Source organism: Bolinopsis microptera, chromosome 2 (assembly GCF_026151205.1).
Source record: "Bolinopsis microptera isolate Bmic1 chromosome 2, MBARI_Bmic_1.0, whole genome shotgun sequence".
Classification (NCBI taxonomy): domain Eukaryota; kingdom Metazoa; phylum Ctenophora; class Tentaculata; order Lobata; family Bolinopsidae; genus Bolinopsis; species Bolinopsis microptera.
In genome coordinates this window covers 22,090,342-22,107,517 of record NC_087073.1, presented here as the reverse complement: position 1 = coordinate 22,107,517, position 17,176 = coordinate 22,090,342, and the positions used below count along the sequence as shown (strand labels likewise).

At 38.2% G+C, this 17,176-nt stretch overlaps 1 protein-coding gene across 1 annotated transcript in view; it reads left to right on the top strand.

Annotated features, from left to right (window-relative positions):
- The first annotated feature begins 1,367 nt into the window (after positions 1-1,367).
- Positions 1,368-17,176, top strand: part of LOC134811791 (proprotein convertase subtilisin/kexin type 5-like) — a 33,449-nt gene continuing 17,640 nt past the window's right edge. The window contains exon 1 of the mRNA XM_063818859.1: positions 1,368-1,386. The gene's annotated coding sequence lies outside the window, so the exon portion shown is untranslated. The remainder of the gene's footprint in view (positions 1,387-17,176) is intronic.

Genomic DNA, 17,176 nt, shown 5'->3' with positions numbered 1-17,176 from the left:
GGCTCGACTGTGTTAAAGACGACTACAAGACCGCTACTGGATCAATCCCCAACATCGGAGACGGGATAATTTCAGCAGGAGATATGAAAGAATGACGGACATTAGCTAGACTGAGACAACGTATAGGGATACCAGATTGAGGATGGACAGTTACAAGTACACTTGCTATCAACTCATGTCTGCCTTTTCTGATTTGATGACCCTCCTACTACCCACCACCCTTGACCCTTTACTACCTACACCAAAAGACGGTAATTGGTACCCTGGTCAATGGATACTCAGGATCTCAACAACACACAGAAGATACTACCTGCCATAATTATAGAGTCTAGCAAACTCTATCCAAAGGTTAGTCAGGCAGTGGATCACACTCTGATGACATCTCCTTTTGGAGATTTTCGGACTCTCAAACTACCTAGTTGAGTGTGTACCACAACCTAGCACCCTGCCTAAACGTTCGGAACTACCGGACCTATGTGGCAAGCCTGCTCCCTGAACACAAAAAAAGGGAAAAAAGTATTTGTATGATTAAAGGTTACAAAACATTAACAGAGCCTTAACAATAATACAATTATAAGATGAAGGGAAAAACAAGAAAAAAGCGAGACGATATATATATATATTTATTTATCCGTGCCATTTTACTGACACCACGGCATCAACTTTAACACGACTTTCCGCAAAAACCGTAAAAGATATACAACTGAAACTTTTTTGACTGGGTCAAATGCTTTAATGGCCTTCAAATCAGCATGAAAAAATAAAAAATTGGCCACGAAATAGGAGTTTTAGAGCCCAAAATTTGGACCCCCAAGTGGTGTCAAAAACGCGAATTAAATAGGTAATAATTATTTTAGTCTCTTGAGTCTTGACACCACTTTAGGGTTAAACGGGTTCCTGCTAGTTAATTTAACTATCTTTTACGGTTTTTGAGGAAAGTTGTGTTAAAGTTGATGCCGTGGTGTCAGTAAAATGGCACAGATAAATATATATATAGGAGTTTTAATACTTTCAACACTACTATATAACAAATAATTTGAGATAACGATGTTTGACTGGGTCAAATGCTTTAATGGCCTTCAAATCAGCATGAAAAAATAAAAAATTGGCCACGAAATAGGAGTTTTAGAGCCCAAAATTTGGACCCCCAAGTGGTGTCAAAAACGCGAATTAAATAGGTAATAATTATTTTAGTCTCTTGAGTCTTGACACCACTTTAGGGTTAAACGGGTTCCTGCTAGTTAATTTAACTATCTTTTACGGTTTTTGAGGAAAGTTGTGTTAAAGTTGATGCCGTGGTGTCAGTAAAATGGCACAGATAAATATATATATAGGAGTTTTAATACTTTCAACACTACTATATAACAAATAATTTGAGATAACGATGTTTAATAAAATGATGCAAAGACTTATTTCGAAGATCTAATCAACACCGACTTTTAATGTGTAGGAGTACAGCTACAAAATATATATATATCGTCTCGCTTTATATATATATATATAGTAAGATTAATGAGCTATTTTAAAAACAGCATCATTAAAAGGCTTAATTTAGCAACACAAATATAAGGCATAATTGTTATGTGACTTGAGCAACTATCTTATAACACACTTCCATACGTTGCAGTTTAAATCAATGAAGGAATTGATAAACTGTCATAGCAAGAGTCTGGCTAACAACTCCTTCTAAATCAACTAAACTCGCATTCACTACATTAAATAAGCTGCCAAAGTGTGCCAGTAGCTTTCTGGCCTGTTTGGGACCAAGTCCCGGGACAGTCTGCAGGGTTTTAGTAATGTCAGCACAATTATTAGTGTTCGGAGAAGCTATTGCTCCGTTGTGGTGTCGTTTAGAAACATCCTTTAGCTGCAGGGCACATTTAGCTGTTATTTCACCAAACTGTGCTAAAGAAACTATCTGAATTACTGAAAGGAACTTTGTATAAATAGTAGCCAAACTATCCTTCACTCCCTTGTCATTATACAATGTCTTAATGATGTAGACTGAAAGCTGGTGATGGTTGAGTGGTGCTGAGAGTAGTTGAACTAATCTTTCCTGAGACTCAACTAGACAAAGCTTAGAATCGTCACTTAGCAGCGCATCAACGTAATCTAATGATGTAGAGTAGATTATATGGCAACTTTTGCAGCACTCTGAAATAAATATTTTCTGTTAAAAATTGATTTACTGATTTAAGCTAAGAAAATATTTTGCTGTAGTTTCAACGATTTTTAAGTAAATTCAATTTTTGAAAGGTAAAATTTGCATGGGTTAGGCTGAAAAAGTTCTAGGTCAGGATCCAATCGATATCATGCATGTGATGTGTAGTGTGTTTACATTGTCATTTCCATCTTTCCGATAAGCTTTAATGAGATCTGTCATCTGATGTCTACTACAGGGTGTAGTGATACATAGATTACATATTTAATAGTGATGAGATTAGTCATCATCCTCATTACATATAGTAATAGTTTATAGTACTATGTTTACAGTTGCAGTATGCACTTAAGGGGTATCCTATGAAGTTTCTTGAACTTTTAACAGGTACCCCTCCTCATTTATCCCTCAATTAAGTTTCTTATCATTCGGCTAAGTCGACTGAGGAAATTGCATAGATCCTGGGATTCGAACTCTGAAACTTCTGCACAGAAGGCGGATGCTCTAGCCACTAGGCCACCTAGCCCCATTACATTGCTAGTTGACAACTAAAACAAACACCACCAACACACATGGTGTTATTACAAATGAAATGTCAAATAAGGTGGTGGTGTGAATGATAATCTCACCACTTGCCATTCCTCCAACGTTTTTAAAAACGTTTTAAAAAAATTGTCTATTATTAACACAATTTAATGAGTTCACTGTAGAAAGTACAACACACGATTGAGGTTCTGAAAGTTCTATTCCCAAAGAAAGCTTTGATAAACGGAAAATCATCAGAATGTAAGAAGAGATATTGGAAGATTTTTGAAGAGAAGCTTTTCTGCCATCTCCTTGACTGAATTTTTGACCATCGACCAATCAGTGAGGTGGGTGACAGTGACACAAGTCGCCATCAAGGTACTGAAAGCTGTATATCTGGAAACAACTTTGATGGAATGAACATTTTGAAAATGTCCTAATAGGTAGGACATTTTCAAATTTTAGCTTTCTGCAATTCAAATTTCACTGTTTTGACTGAATTTTTCTTGAATGACCATCTACCAAGGTCACTTAAGATGGCACAAGACACGATTGGGGTACTCAAAGTGTTATTCCCTAAGAAAGCTTTGATAAATGGAAAATCATCAGAATATAAGAAGAGATTTTGGAAGATTTAAGAAGAGAAGCTTTTCTGCTGTTAACCAATCAGTGAGGCCGTTGACAGTGACACAAGTGGCCATCAAGGTCCTGGAAGGTGTACATCCAGGAAAAAACTTTGATGGAATGAACATTTTGCAAATGTCCTACCGATAGGACATTTCCAAATTTCAGCTTTCTGTTTTTACTGGATTTTCCTTGAATGACCAAGTAATGATCATAACATACATATAGCTTGTAAAATAATTGAATTATAAAAATGAGACCATGATGTAAGTCGTTCTATTTTACCCTGAGTTATGTTTTAGTTCAATCTTGACACAATTTTAAAATTATAATTTAATTATTTTATATATATGTATTGTCCATAACTAGGGTGGCCTGCTAACAGAACCATGATCTGCCTTGATTCATCCTTCAGCACAGAGAAAAGCTCCTTTTTTTATACATTATGATTACAGAGGATCTGATATTTAGATATATATTGCTGTGCTGTAAAAATTGACTTTATTTATTTATTTATTTATTTATTTCTGGCGCGATACTTTCCCTATTTATCTCTTAACCAAGTGCTCATTTGTCATAATGCCTGATTGGAAATCATTACCGTGCATGTGATCTGGCTGGAACCTAATTTGTTGTACAATATTCATTCAACCCAAATGGTGAGTTAAGGTTATACTGTATATGCAATTAAATGTTGTGTTTTCAAAATCTAAACTTACCAGGAAACTAACTATCATTGCTCTGAGTGGGAGTCTGTTGTTGGGTGATGGGCGGATTGTTATCACTTTCTTTAAATGCCCAGTCCCGCCTACACATGGGACATTGCTGCTTGTTTGTGTTTGAAGATATCCACTTAATGATACAGTGCATGTGGAAACAATGTGAACACTCCCCCCAAACAATGGGACAGTTGTCCCCTGGTAAAGTGCAATCTGTGCAACATCCATCAAATAGAGTTCGACATATCCCACAGGAGTCATCATTAGCAACCCAGTGCCATGCAGCTACTGTTGTCCATCGCTTGATTTTCACTTTCATTGCCTAAGGTCTAGACTTAATTTTTTGGAGCAATTTAAAAAATAACAAAAGCAAAAAATGTGAACAAAAATGAAAGAAAAATAAGAAATAACCTAATTTTATTTGGTGACAGATAAATTAAAGGATGAACAGGTTTACCTGCCATCATATTGTATAACAACTTAGTAATCGTGCGATCAATTGAAAAACATTTAAGAGCATCTTATTATTGATGTACTGTGTGAAAGCAAAAGGTAGGGTATCAGGCAGGTGAGTTATCTAGACTCTAGAGTCAGAAAAAAAAGAGTTGTTATTAAATTAGCATTTCAGCAGAGCAACTACAACTTCGACTACACAACAAGGTATACTTCTAAGATGGGATAACACATCTTAACAAATACAAATTTCAAAATACCAAATATTTTCAACTTCATGCTAATTATACGATATACATATTACATATAAAGCTTTATTGAGCAGAAACCTCTCAACTAAAGCCTAAAAAATGAAATTTTTGGTCGAATTGAGGATCGTTAAAAATACTACACCCATTAGTGCTCACATTATAACCATTTAAAATTATTATTTAAAGAACCATTAGACTTTAACTTACCAGCACATTTATTTACAACATTTGTAACGGGCTTAAGTCTTTCATTAAGCAGGATACAATTCACAACTGGTTCAGGGAACATCACTTGAACCTATTGGCTACGGTCAATTTGATAAACTTTGGGGAAAAGCATTTGAAGAGGCATTATTGATCACATTCAAGTCGAAAGAGGTAAATAGGCATGATTCACAATTCGATAGGTTTTTAATACACCCCTATGTTACTTTTAAAATAAAAACTTGATTAATGTGACTTTCAAATCTGTGTTTAAGATCGAATGGCACTACATTCTAAAAAATTAAAGGTCTTTAAATGTCTGTGAAGATTTGGGCACCCTAACTAAACAGTATATAATACATAAACATAATTTTAACAGTATTTTTCAGGCTTAAACATTTAAGAAAATGTCAAATAAATGTCTAGTTAAAACAATAAAGATATTATGTGATTGTATCACGTCGTGACCCTCATCGTTGTTTCACTATATATGATATAGTAGAGTAATAGTAGAGTTTCTACGATACAGGGGAGCCGCGCACTCGTGCGCGGCGGGTCATACAACGTATGACAATTATGTTCACCTAACCATGTGCTTTCGCGCCCCTGCGGGCGCGCTTGTTTCACAAGTCAAGAGGCGGGCGCGCGCTACTGCAAGCGCAAGGGCTCTGGATAGAGCAAACAATTATGTGATAGAGCTGCTGGTGATGAACAAATGAGAAAAATTACAAAATGATGTAACTTTGCGTTGCTGAGATTTAAATGTTGAGTGCCAAAATTTGTGGTTTACCTGCTATGTAGTTTAACATGTGTGTAGTTACATGTTGTCATACGTTGTATGACCCGCCGCGCACGAAGTGCGCGGCTCCCCCTGTAGCGTCGAAGACGCTACATAGTGAAACGACCGTGGGGGTCGCAACGTGATACAAGTTACATGTCAAACTTAAATTTATACTCCAAAAAGGTATTATTATTAACGGGTGATAACTTGTCATACGTTGTATGACCCGCCGCGCACGAAGTGCGCGGCACCCCCTGTATCGTCAGGAGTGAAACGACCGTGGGGGTCGCAACGTGATACAAGTGATAATTGTCATACGTTGTATGACCCGCCGCGCACGAAGTGCGCGGCTCCCCCTGTAGCGTCGAAGACCCCCACATAGTGAAACGACCGTGGGGGTCGCAACGTGATACAAAGTGATAACGGGTGATACTTGTAAAATAGTTGTTTCAAATATCGAATACCGTCGCGTTTACTGGGCCGCGCTCAGCCTGTCATGCCGCCTAATCTCTATATGTTAATGAACATAATTAGCCTGGGTCCCCAGGGAACGTCGCGTTTGATATACGTTGCATGCCACTTTTCGCGCGCGAAGCGCGCGTCGCCGAAGGCGGAAATATCCAAATATCTCTGATATTTGGATACGAAATATGTATCAACGTTGCGTCGACGACTTCTACTCGGAGCGCTTTTTGGTAGGTTATAAAATTACAAAAAAGTGAACATCAATGGGTGGAAAAAATGACCACATCCAGAGTTGACGGATGTTACTCGTCTAAATTTCTTCGAAGTAGCGCGCGCCGCTTTCTTCTCGAAATGGCCCGATGGCAAGTGCTACGAAGTAGCGCGCGCCGGGCCAGATCATTAACAATGGTCAACATCCAGAGCCAAGTCACTAGTGCGCGCGTTTGGTAACCATCACGTTGTTTACTGGGCCAGCTGAATAAAGTATGGTCAGTGATGAGTAAAAGTATAAAATAGCATACAGACTACCAAAATATGACTGGGCCGCGCTCAGCCTGTCGCTGGCGGACAAATGTCGCCCAATCTGTCATTCCGCATAATCTGTAATCTCTATTTTATTTTTAATTATGAACATGTATAGCCTGCATGAGGTCCCCAGGTAACCAAAATATTGTTTCAGAATCCGAACGACGGCTGAAGACATGACATCAAAAATTTACTTAACGGGTGATACTCGTAAAATATCTGTTCCATATACTGGACCATCGACGAGTCCAACTCGGCGCGCGTCCTGGTAGGTTGTAAACCTACAAAAATTTACTGGGCGGCGCTCAGCCTGTCATTCCGCCGAATTTTTAAATGTTTATGAACATAATAGCCTGTGGTCCCCAGGTAAATCAAAAATATCATATGCACATATGTTTAGTTTTACAACTAGGGTATACTCTAAGTCTATTTGAGACGCGCAATTTGCAACGCGTCTAAATCTTATGACCAAATCGATGGCAAACAAAATCAAGTTTCGGGAGTTAAGTGCTGGGAGTTTAGTATTATATATAAATATAACTGGTTAAGTACCGGGAAACGGGTTTTATTTTTTATTTTTTTGACAGATTGTCGTGAAGTAAATGTATGAATATATATTTACAGTAAGGTAATTACAATTACATTCAATTCAATAATAACACTTTTCAATACGTTGTAGCTCGTTTATCTGTTACTTATCTGTTATCACAGTGATAACTTGTTTTACTGTTGGCGTGGTTTTGTGATGTACAAATCGGAGAAATACAAGGCCCAGCAGACCTTACTGGCTGGCGATATTACTACAGGTGATCGCCCCTTCACAGCTTACCTGGGGACCCCAGACTATTATGTTCATTAACATAATAAAGATTAGGCGGAATGACAGGCTGAGCGCGGCCCAGTAACTTCACAGCTTGTTGAACTCCGCGCGCGCTCGTTAGTTCATTGCATTTGCACGCTTCAATTATTCCAAGAATGCAATTCAACCACGTACCACATTCAGCCAATCTGATAACAAGAATCCGCAAAGTTAAAGCTGCGCAGTTTTATAAGGCCTAAAATATGACTTTTCGCGATAATTCAAAATCTACATTGTTTTGAATTTTCCTCCTGATATGAGGAGGAAACGTTATTTTTACAACTACAAGGCGAATATTTTGTTAAAAACCAAACGTTCCTATCTCTTTTATTTTCGAAGTTAGGCGCCTACCACTACCAGTAAGATTTCCTGGGTCGTCGTTTGAATGTGGGACAATTTCGAAAACTTAACTAAAGTACTACTACTAGCAAAATTGTGCGTTTTGCTCTAGATACAATTACAAACTATTTTAGAGATTTTACCGGCGTATCCTCTAAAAAGCTAAAACACCTGTAAAATCACCTACTTTGTTCAATTTTATGGAGGGGCTCCAAAAGGGGAGGGGGTGCAAACAGGGGGGTGCTTTTTCGGCGCCAACAGGCAACGTTACGCCACTGCGTGAGACCACGGATCTCATGGGACCTAGTGGTTAGCCACCGAATGATATTGGTACTGATAATTAATCTAATTCTATTAATGACGTGGTTAAACTTGATGGGCGTTTGCGACCCGGACAAGTGGGTCGTATGCGACCGCAGTTAGAACACAGCGTCTAGCTCTGCTTGCAAACATCTGATTGTCACGGGTTTTTCACTAGCCTTCAGGAAATTGTTGCCCGCAACTTTTGTCGCTTAGCACCCGTGACCTTCATGAAGTTTTAATTGCCCAATAATTGTAAAGGCCACAACTACAAGTTAAATTTAATCGGAATAATTTCCAATCATCACGATTAATTAACTTAATTATTTAATTGTTAGTTACTCATTAGACCCATATTCCGAACTATAAAGGCCATGTAAAATATTTTTTAAGTGGCCGTATAGTGGCCGTATAAAGGCCGTATAAAGGCCGTATAGTGGCTGTATAAAATCTATATAGAGGCCGTATAGTGGCCGTATAGAGGCCAAACCTAATCGCCCATTTTCCCGCTAGTTTTATTTCTTCAATTTCGCATATAAAGTCATACTTTATACTGTTAGTGATCTAAGTACAGACAACGGAATTAACACATGATGTATCAGAAATTTCCCATGGGCCCACGTGCACACCGCACGCCAAACGGTCACGCGGACAAATTATCAACCTCATGATCCTGTAACTTGCACCATACGCCCGTATTTTGGTAAAGACTAAAGAGGAATATTCTCGATCTGGGAACATTCCAACGGCGAGCCAACATTACATGTATGCTCGCCGAGTATATTACCAACCAACAGGAAATTTTCCTGTTGGTTGGTAATATACTCAATGATGGAAGTATAGTGTATTGGCTATGCCCCGCTTACTAGTTTATCTCTTTCTAGTCCCCTGCTACACGGCATGTAAACAGGGATTGGCTAGTTAGAGGCGGTCCGTGTAGGCCTTACACTGTGCTTTCAGCAATACTCATAAGTATTTCCGTGGCTGTGGTTGCAATGCGCCTAGTCTACTGGAATGATTCTTCGGAATTTCGCTGGATTGTACAACTTTCGTCTTGGTAGATTCCAAACACAAGGAAATTTTCCTGTTGGTTGGTAATATACTCAATGATGGAAGTATAGTGTATTGGCTATGCCCCGCTTACTAGTTTATCTCTTTCTAGTCCCCTGCTACACGGCATGTAAACAGGGATTGGCTAGTTAGAGGCGGTCCGTGTAGGCCTTACACTGTGCTTTCAGCAATACTCATAAGTATTTCCGTGGCTGTGGTTGCAATGCGCCTAGTCTACTGGAATGATTCTTCGGAATTTCGCTGGATTGTACAACTTTCGTCTTGGTAGATTCCAAACACAAGGAAATTTTCCTGTTGGTTGGTAATATACTCAATGATGGAAGTATAGTGTATTGGCTATGCCCCGCTTACTAGTTTATCTCTTTCTAGTCCCCTGCTACACGGCATGTAAACAGGGATTGGCTAGTTAGAGGCGGTCCGTGTAGGCCTTACACTGTGCTTTCAGCAATACTCATAAGTATTTCCGTGGCTGTGGTTGCAATGCGCCTAGTCTACTGGAATGATTCTTCGGAATTTCGCTGGATTGTACAACTTTCGTCTTGGTAGATTCCAAACACAAGGAAATTTTCCTGTTGGTTGGTAATATACTCAATGATGGAAGTATAGTGTATTGGCTATGCCCCGCTTACTAGTTTATCTCTTTCTAGTCCCCTGCTACACGGCATGTAAACAGGGATTGGCTAGTTAGAGGCGGTCCGTGTAGGCCTTACACTGTGCTTTCAGCAATACTCATACATTAGTTACATATCATAGCATACAATTTCTTATTTATATTACACCCAGTAGGGACCTAGCGATATTTAACTGTTTATCATAAACATATGATAAAGAATGTAAGCTCAATAAAATGTAATTCATATAATATGCTCGACTCAAATTTTGGTCTACTTCAAAATTAGTCGCCGAAAAATCTAGTCACATGAAATTTGATTTACACCAATTTAAGTCAAAAGTTTGACTAAATTTATGGTAGACTAAATTTGTCGTTCTTAAGGTAATTCGTTTATTGAATTTGCATTTTTATTGCTGCATATATGTTCATTTTCCACTCTATTGCAAGTTAATTATTATTATTATTTTAATCCTTGCACAAACTAGGGTTATGGATAAGACCGAGTTTGTTTGTCTATTTATTGCTGCTCCAATCGAATTATATGATAGCGGTGCTTGATTCTTATATTGAAATAATGATCCCTGGAGGTTCAGTAAGACTAAGAGTCTTGGGTTGCAAGTCTTTCTGTAACTCGGCCTCCTATATTCACATTGTTTTATTTACGTTTTTTATACGGTGACCATTCTTTCACAGTTAAACTTTCAAGCAGTAAACTATTTTGCTTTCTATATTATATCATACTTTTTAAGAACACATTCCACATTCACAAGCATGTGAATTGTGAGCTCACCTGGGTCCTGGTTCAATGAGTGGAAAACGGAGAACAAGCTCTGATGACGTCAAAGTCACGTGACCTAAGACTCATAATCACGTGACATCTGCAGACCCAGTCAATTGGGTTCTGGCCTGGTCAGCTCCCTGTTACCTGATCTTGAGGTGACGTACGACACCTCGTTATTGTTAACCTAATCAATGTTTGAAATAAAAGGCAGATCACCGTGACTGTGAGAGTCCAGTGGCGTAACGAAGGCCCCCGCTGACCCCGCGTGCATAAAATTTGTGTAATCAAATATTTTTGTTTGTCATCTATAGCCTCTAGAAAAGAAAGGTCGTAAACAACCCTATCATCACTAATGGGTTAATCTTTCTGTGGTAGTGGTACACCCTGTATTTGGAAAAATGTCTTTCACCTTCTCAACTTGAGATCTTTCCTTCATAAGCCCGCTCATTGGCTGTGAAATAGAGGCTTCGTTGTTTATAATTACTGAGATTCGGCAGAGAGCCGGTGCCACCCGATAGTAAGCCGCTCAGAATATTCTAGAAGGTTGTGGATTATTTTATTAGTACGGGGTAGCCAAGCCTGCAGCCTAACAATTATAACGAATAATTCGTTTATTGAATTTGCATTTTTATTGTTGCATATATATTATATGTTCATTTTCCACTCTATTGCAAGTAAATTATTATCATTATGTTAACCCTTGTACAAACTAATTATTGAGGATAAGACCGAGTTTGTCTGTCTATTTCTTGCTTTCTGCTAAATGATAGCGGTGCTCTATTGAAATAATGATCCTTGGAGGTCCAGTAAAAGTCATGGCTATATTTACATTGTTTTATCTACGTTGACCACGTTTTATTTACGTTGAGTGTTGACCACTCTTTCACAATTTGTTGTTAAAATTTTAAGCAGTAAACTATTTTGCTTTCTATATTCTATCATACTTTTAAGTACACATACACTCACATTCACAAGCAGGATTACACAGGATTAAAATTAAGCATGCGATCTCACCTGGTCCAATAAGTGAAAACGGAGAACAAGCTCTGATGACGTCATAGTCACGTGACCTAAGGCTCATAATCACGTGACATCAGACACAATCAATTGGGTTCTGGCCTGGTCAGCTCCCGGTTACCTGATCTTAAGGTGACGTACGACCTAAGATGAGAAGTATCGTACAAGTACGTACTTTTAAAATACTGCGGAAAAGTACGCAGATAGTAGATACAATAATGTTTTGATGAAATGATGAAGCTTATTGAACTTTCTTTGTTATCTGCGATTGAATGTTTCTATTATCTCCATGAATATGGCTTTCAAAACCATCATGACAATGAAATTTCAATCGTGGAAGTCGGGAGTTTCCAATAAATAAAACGTTGGATCTAAAAAACGTTACATCGCGCCTGTGAAAATAAGTTTGAAATTTTTTTGAATCGTACACTGAGGTATCATACGTACTTTTCAAAATAAAGTACAAGTACGTACTTTTCGCCCGGTATCATACATACTTCTCATCTTAGCGTACGACACCTCGTTAACCTAATCAATGTTTGAAAGGCAGATCACCGTGAGACCACGGATCGCATGGGACCTAGTGGTTAGCCACCGAATGAAATTGGTACTGAAAATTAATCTATTAATGACGTGGTTAAACTTGCCTTCAGGAAATCGTTGCCCGCAACTTTTGTCGCATAGCACCCGTGGCTTTCATGAAGTTTTAATGCATAACTGACTAGACTAAACGAAAACCTGTGACTAAATATTTGGGGGTTCCCGGACCAATGGTACAGCCATATAATGTGGTCTGTTTTTGGCCCAATTATGTCAAATCACCTTAAACCCAAATTTAATCCAATGATACAGTTTAGTCTGAATCCGATGATAGAAATTACAATTGACTGAAAATAAAAAAATGTCATATCCTAAACATGAGTTCGCAGTGGAATAATTTTGGAAAAAATCTCAACGTATTTTAACTTGGACGGACGGCGGACCTTAAACGGACGGACTCTATTTAAACGGACATTTAGATGAACGCTAGGACCTCCAGCGTTCAATTAACAATGTTAATGTCCGTTCAAATAAGGTCCGATAAGGTAGTAAACAGAAACTGTTATCAATTATCATGGATATTTATTAATTAGGCCCCTTCCAGCCATTGCCACTGCGAATTTAACCTAAAACCTGCCCAGTTAATAGCGAAGACTGCCAAATTACCACTCCTGCCTAGTAATCTAATTTACCCAGTGCAGATCAGCAGTATATTACACTAAATCCGCAGGTTTTCTCTTAATTTTTATGGCAAAACCTGCCTCATTAACTAGTGATCCTGCATCAACAGCGCAGGTATTTGTTATTTGGCAGGTTTTCTATTAACTTGGCAGGATTTGTTATAAAATTATCAATCCTTGCCGGATAGATTACGGCAGTGATAAAGTTAAATCGGCAGGTTTTCCATTAACTTGGCAGAATTTGTTTTAAAATTATCAATCCTTGCCGGATAGATTACGGCAGTTATAAAGTTAAATCGGCAGGTTTTCCATTAACTTGGCAAGATTTGTTATAAAATTATCAATCCATGCCAAATAGATTATGCTATTATGACAGTGTTAAAGTTATAAATCGGCAGGTTTTCTTTTATCTTTCTTTTAAGTTCTTAAGTTATTTGGAATTTTGCCTATTTGGCACCAAAACTAAAAGTTAATAAAACCGAGTTGATTAGCACAGTCAAGAAATTGGCCGGAGTTGATAAAAAGCTGACAACCACTGCACTGATTGGTACTGATCCTCCAAATTAGAGGTATAGTACGCTATATAGTACGGTATATAATTGTCGGGGGTCAATTGTCGGGATGTCAATTGTCGCCTAACCGCTAGTACTCCTACTTTTCAATTCTACGGTGTCATACGTACTTCTAAATCTAAATTTGTATTGAAAAGTACTGTCCCACCAATTGACTGGCCATGCAATAAAATTGAACCTCCTGTGGCGTAATGATGCACAAAGTTCCGACAACTATGGCAATCTTTTAATTTCATTTCAAATCAATAAACCTCTTAAGTTAGAAAAAGTAAAACAATTGTATTTTAGGATTTTGAGAACTGAATTTAAAATACTACGAAGAGTTACCTGCAAACTGCAAAAAAAACCTAATTAATAATATAACTTAAACATTGTACCAGTATTATACCAGTATTATACCAGTGTTATACCATTACACATTGACAAGGTTGTAAAAATCATGCATAAATGAGCCTGATACCCTGTAACATCTATTAACAGAATAACGTGGACAACCCATTACCTGACCACTTGTTCGATCAGTTATAAAATATAAGCGCATCTTCCTGAACACTGACATACTTTTCGTCTAAATCTATTAACTGAAAGCAGTCAGCATGGTCGTGGCACTCTTGGACGAGTTTGCCAACGACAGCCTTATGGAGAATAAAATCGTTCTGTGAAATATTTTCCACGATTATCAGGACACTGTTTGTGCCGTCAGCATTTTTAAACATGAACAAGTCATTTTCGAAAAATATAATTCTATCTTTAGGGTCTTGGATAACCTGCGTGTTCATGACGGGTCGATAGCCAGCTTCTTCCTTGTATTTTGTCCTAGTGGTGCGCCTAGGCTGGGCTTTTGCGATATTTACCGCTGGCAACAGTTTTGTGAGGTCTGTGTTGCTTTTGCTTGTCTTGCTAGAAATAACAACGTACTTTGGCCCATCAGCTAAGGTAACGGCAAGCTCTTTAACCATGCTGTCAAGTGTCAACTTCCTCTGACGGCAGTGAACCTTCCGATGGAGTTTCCAAGTAGCGCTTCCTGTACTGTTTGGAACAGGAAAATGCTGTCACCGAATGATTTTGCAACATGATAAGTCTATTATTTCTTTGACCTATGGAGTATGGCATAGTCAAGGAATGTATCTAAAAATGGCAACCTCAGAACTGAAGTTAAGCAAACAGTTATTTTCCAATAATCGGTTTTTATACTTTTATACTCAAACTTATCATAGACCCCGTGTTGGTAATAGTGGATAATATGCAGTGGCGAAACGTACCTAAGAGGCCGCAGCTGCACCCCCCCCCCATCCCACTTCCGCATAGCAGGGGTATAGGCATAGCCGGGGTGTCGGGCGGTCGTTTCGCCACTGACTAGTGACTGCATATTGTATAAAAGTGTAAACTATAGAGCCATGTAGCATTCTGTACTTCTGTAGCTTTGCACAACCCAAGTCTCAGTCCTAATCCCTACCTATTTACCTAGTAATAAGGTTATACGATCGTTACAGTATTCCACATTTTACACTCAAATTATCCAAAAGCCTGCCAATATATAGGTTTAATCACGCCACAAGTTGATTCGAATTATCTCAGATTACGCAGGATTTGCGTTAAATATGCAGCATTCGACTTTATATTTAACGGAAAACCTGCTAAAATAGAGCAAACCTGCTGAGGGTAGGTAAAAGGTGAGGCAGGTTTTGTCTTAATTTTGCAGGCTTTTCTATAAATCAACAACTCGATTAAATAATTACGTGAGATACATCTCTGCGCGAATACGATAAATAGGCAGGATTTCGGTTAATTTTGCAGGAATCATTTTAAGACTTCAAATTGATTATCAGCCTTAATGTAAAACCTGCCAAATTAGGTGGCAGGTGGCAATGGCTGGAAGGGGCCTTTAATTTGCTACTCAAATCAGTGCCATCCTTTCATTGTTAAATCAAAATATGTTAAGTTATTCACATTTCACATTCCATTGTCATGTCTATATTATATTGCTTAGTTGTCCTGCACTTGATGATTTTAACAGCATATGTTTTACAATGGCCAATTCCCACAGGTATCCCAAACTCCAAAGTCTCGCCCCACCCATATATAAGTTGTTCTAGCTATGTATTCGTGTGGTGCGATGATAATAAGTGATCTTTACGTCGGTTGATCAGATGCTATACTTAAATTAAAACTTCTCACGATTAAAGTCATCTGATACACTTTATATATATGACTGATGCTCTTAAATTGTTAACTGATAACGTGCTTGTATTGGTTGTTCCTTGTCTTATCCTGTGAAAACTGTTTTATTTGATATGGCAACCAAAGAGATCTGGAAACATTTCAAAAAAGAGGGAGACAACGTGACCTGCATACATTGTAAGAAGTCTTTCAAGGTACAATTCTGCCAAGAGGTCTTAAACTAGTTTGTGGCATCACTTGCGAGTAAAGCACGCTATTGAAAATCCAGCCACTATAAATGCTAACTCGTCCACATCCCCCCCCCCCCCCCAAGTCAAACAACCAAAAAGTCAACCCCTGATCAATCATGCCGTACATAGAAAAGAAGACTGATCAAGTTGCAATGTATAGTAGTCTAGGAAATGCTTTCTAAATAAATTTACAATGCCGTTGTGGAATTTCAAATTACGTGTTTAGAATTCGTGTAACAGTAACTCAGGACTCCCGTAGTGTTGTCGGCCTGTGTTCCGAGGCAATGATACTCCACTGGGTATAGTAAAAGAGTGTTCAAAGGATTAGCACAAGTACATGTAGTTAACAATATATCCTGACAGATAACAAAGTTAAGGTAACAGTATATAAGCCAAAGGTCCTATAATATAAACTAAAGGTGTAATATATAGGACTGGAAATATATAGCCTGACATTACTCTCCCCTTAAAAAAAATCTACCTCCCTTCAAAGTGAATGCATAAAAACTTTATAAGATCCTATAAGTGCTCATTATTCATATGAAATAGATATAATAAAGTCTCCCAGGATTAAATTCTCAAATATTGTCAAATAAATTAAAAATATAAATAACCCATGCGCATGGGAATTCAATAGGCAAAATAACTTATTTATAAAAATTGACTTAAAATTAGCAAATTCGTAGAAAAATATAAATTTCAATGATAAATCTGTTTTATCTTTCCATTCAATAATAGAATTGTATCCTTTCAATAACATATTCAAGTTTATAAATTTATAAATTGTGTGACCTATAACTGGTTGATTAGTCTAGTTGGGGGCCTGACTACCCTCCCTGATCTGGTGGTTGTAGTTGTTGAGGGTTCTGTAGGTGGGGATGATGGTGCCGGCTGTGGAGCTGATGAGGCAAATACTGCACTCGTTGGCATGTTGAAAACATTGTTCGCAAATTGTTGCCGATCTATCAACGGTAAGTTATGCTGAGGGAGACTGTTATCAACATAAACTTTTCCTGCTGGTTCCTGAGGGTTTTGTACCGGAACTGAGCTACCCATAACCATAGAGGCATCCTGCTTCTTGCCTGCAGGCTGAATCTGGTCGTGATGATCTACCTTGGATTTGCCGGAAACGAAGTTTACAATTCCCCAGCACGATTTTCCAATCTTCTTGGAGATCTGAAAAATTTCATCCCATATTGGATTCATCTTGGGATATTCACCATGGTTTCTTTTTAGAAGCACCCAGTCCCCGACCTGGTATTCGTTGACGTTAGTAGTCTTGTTAGCC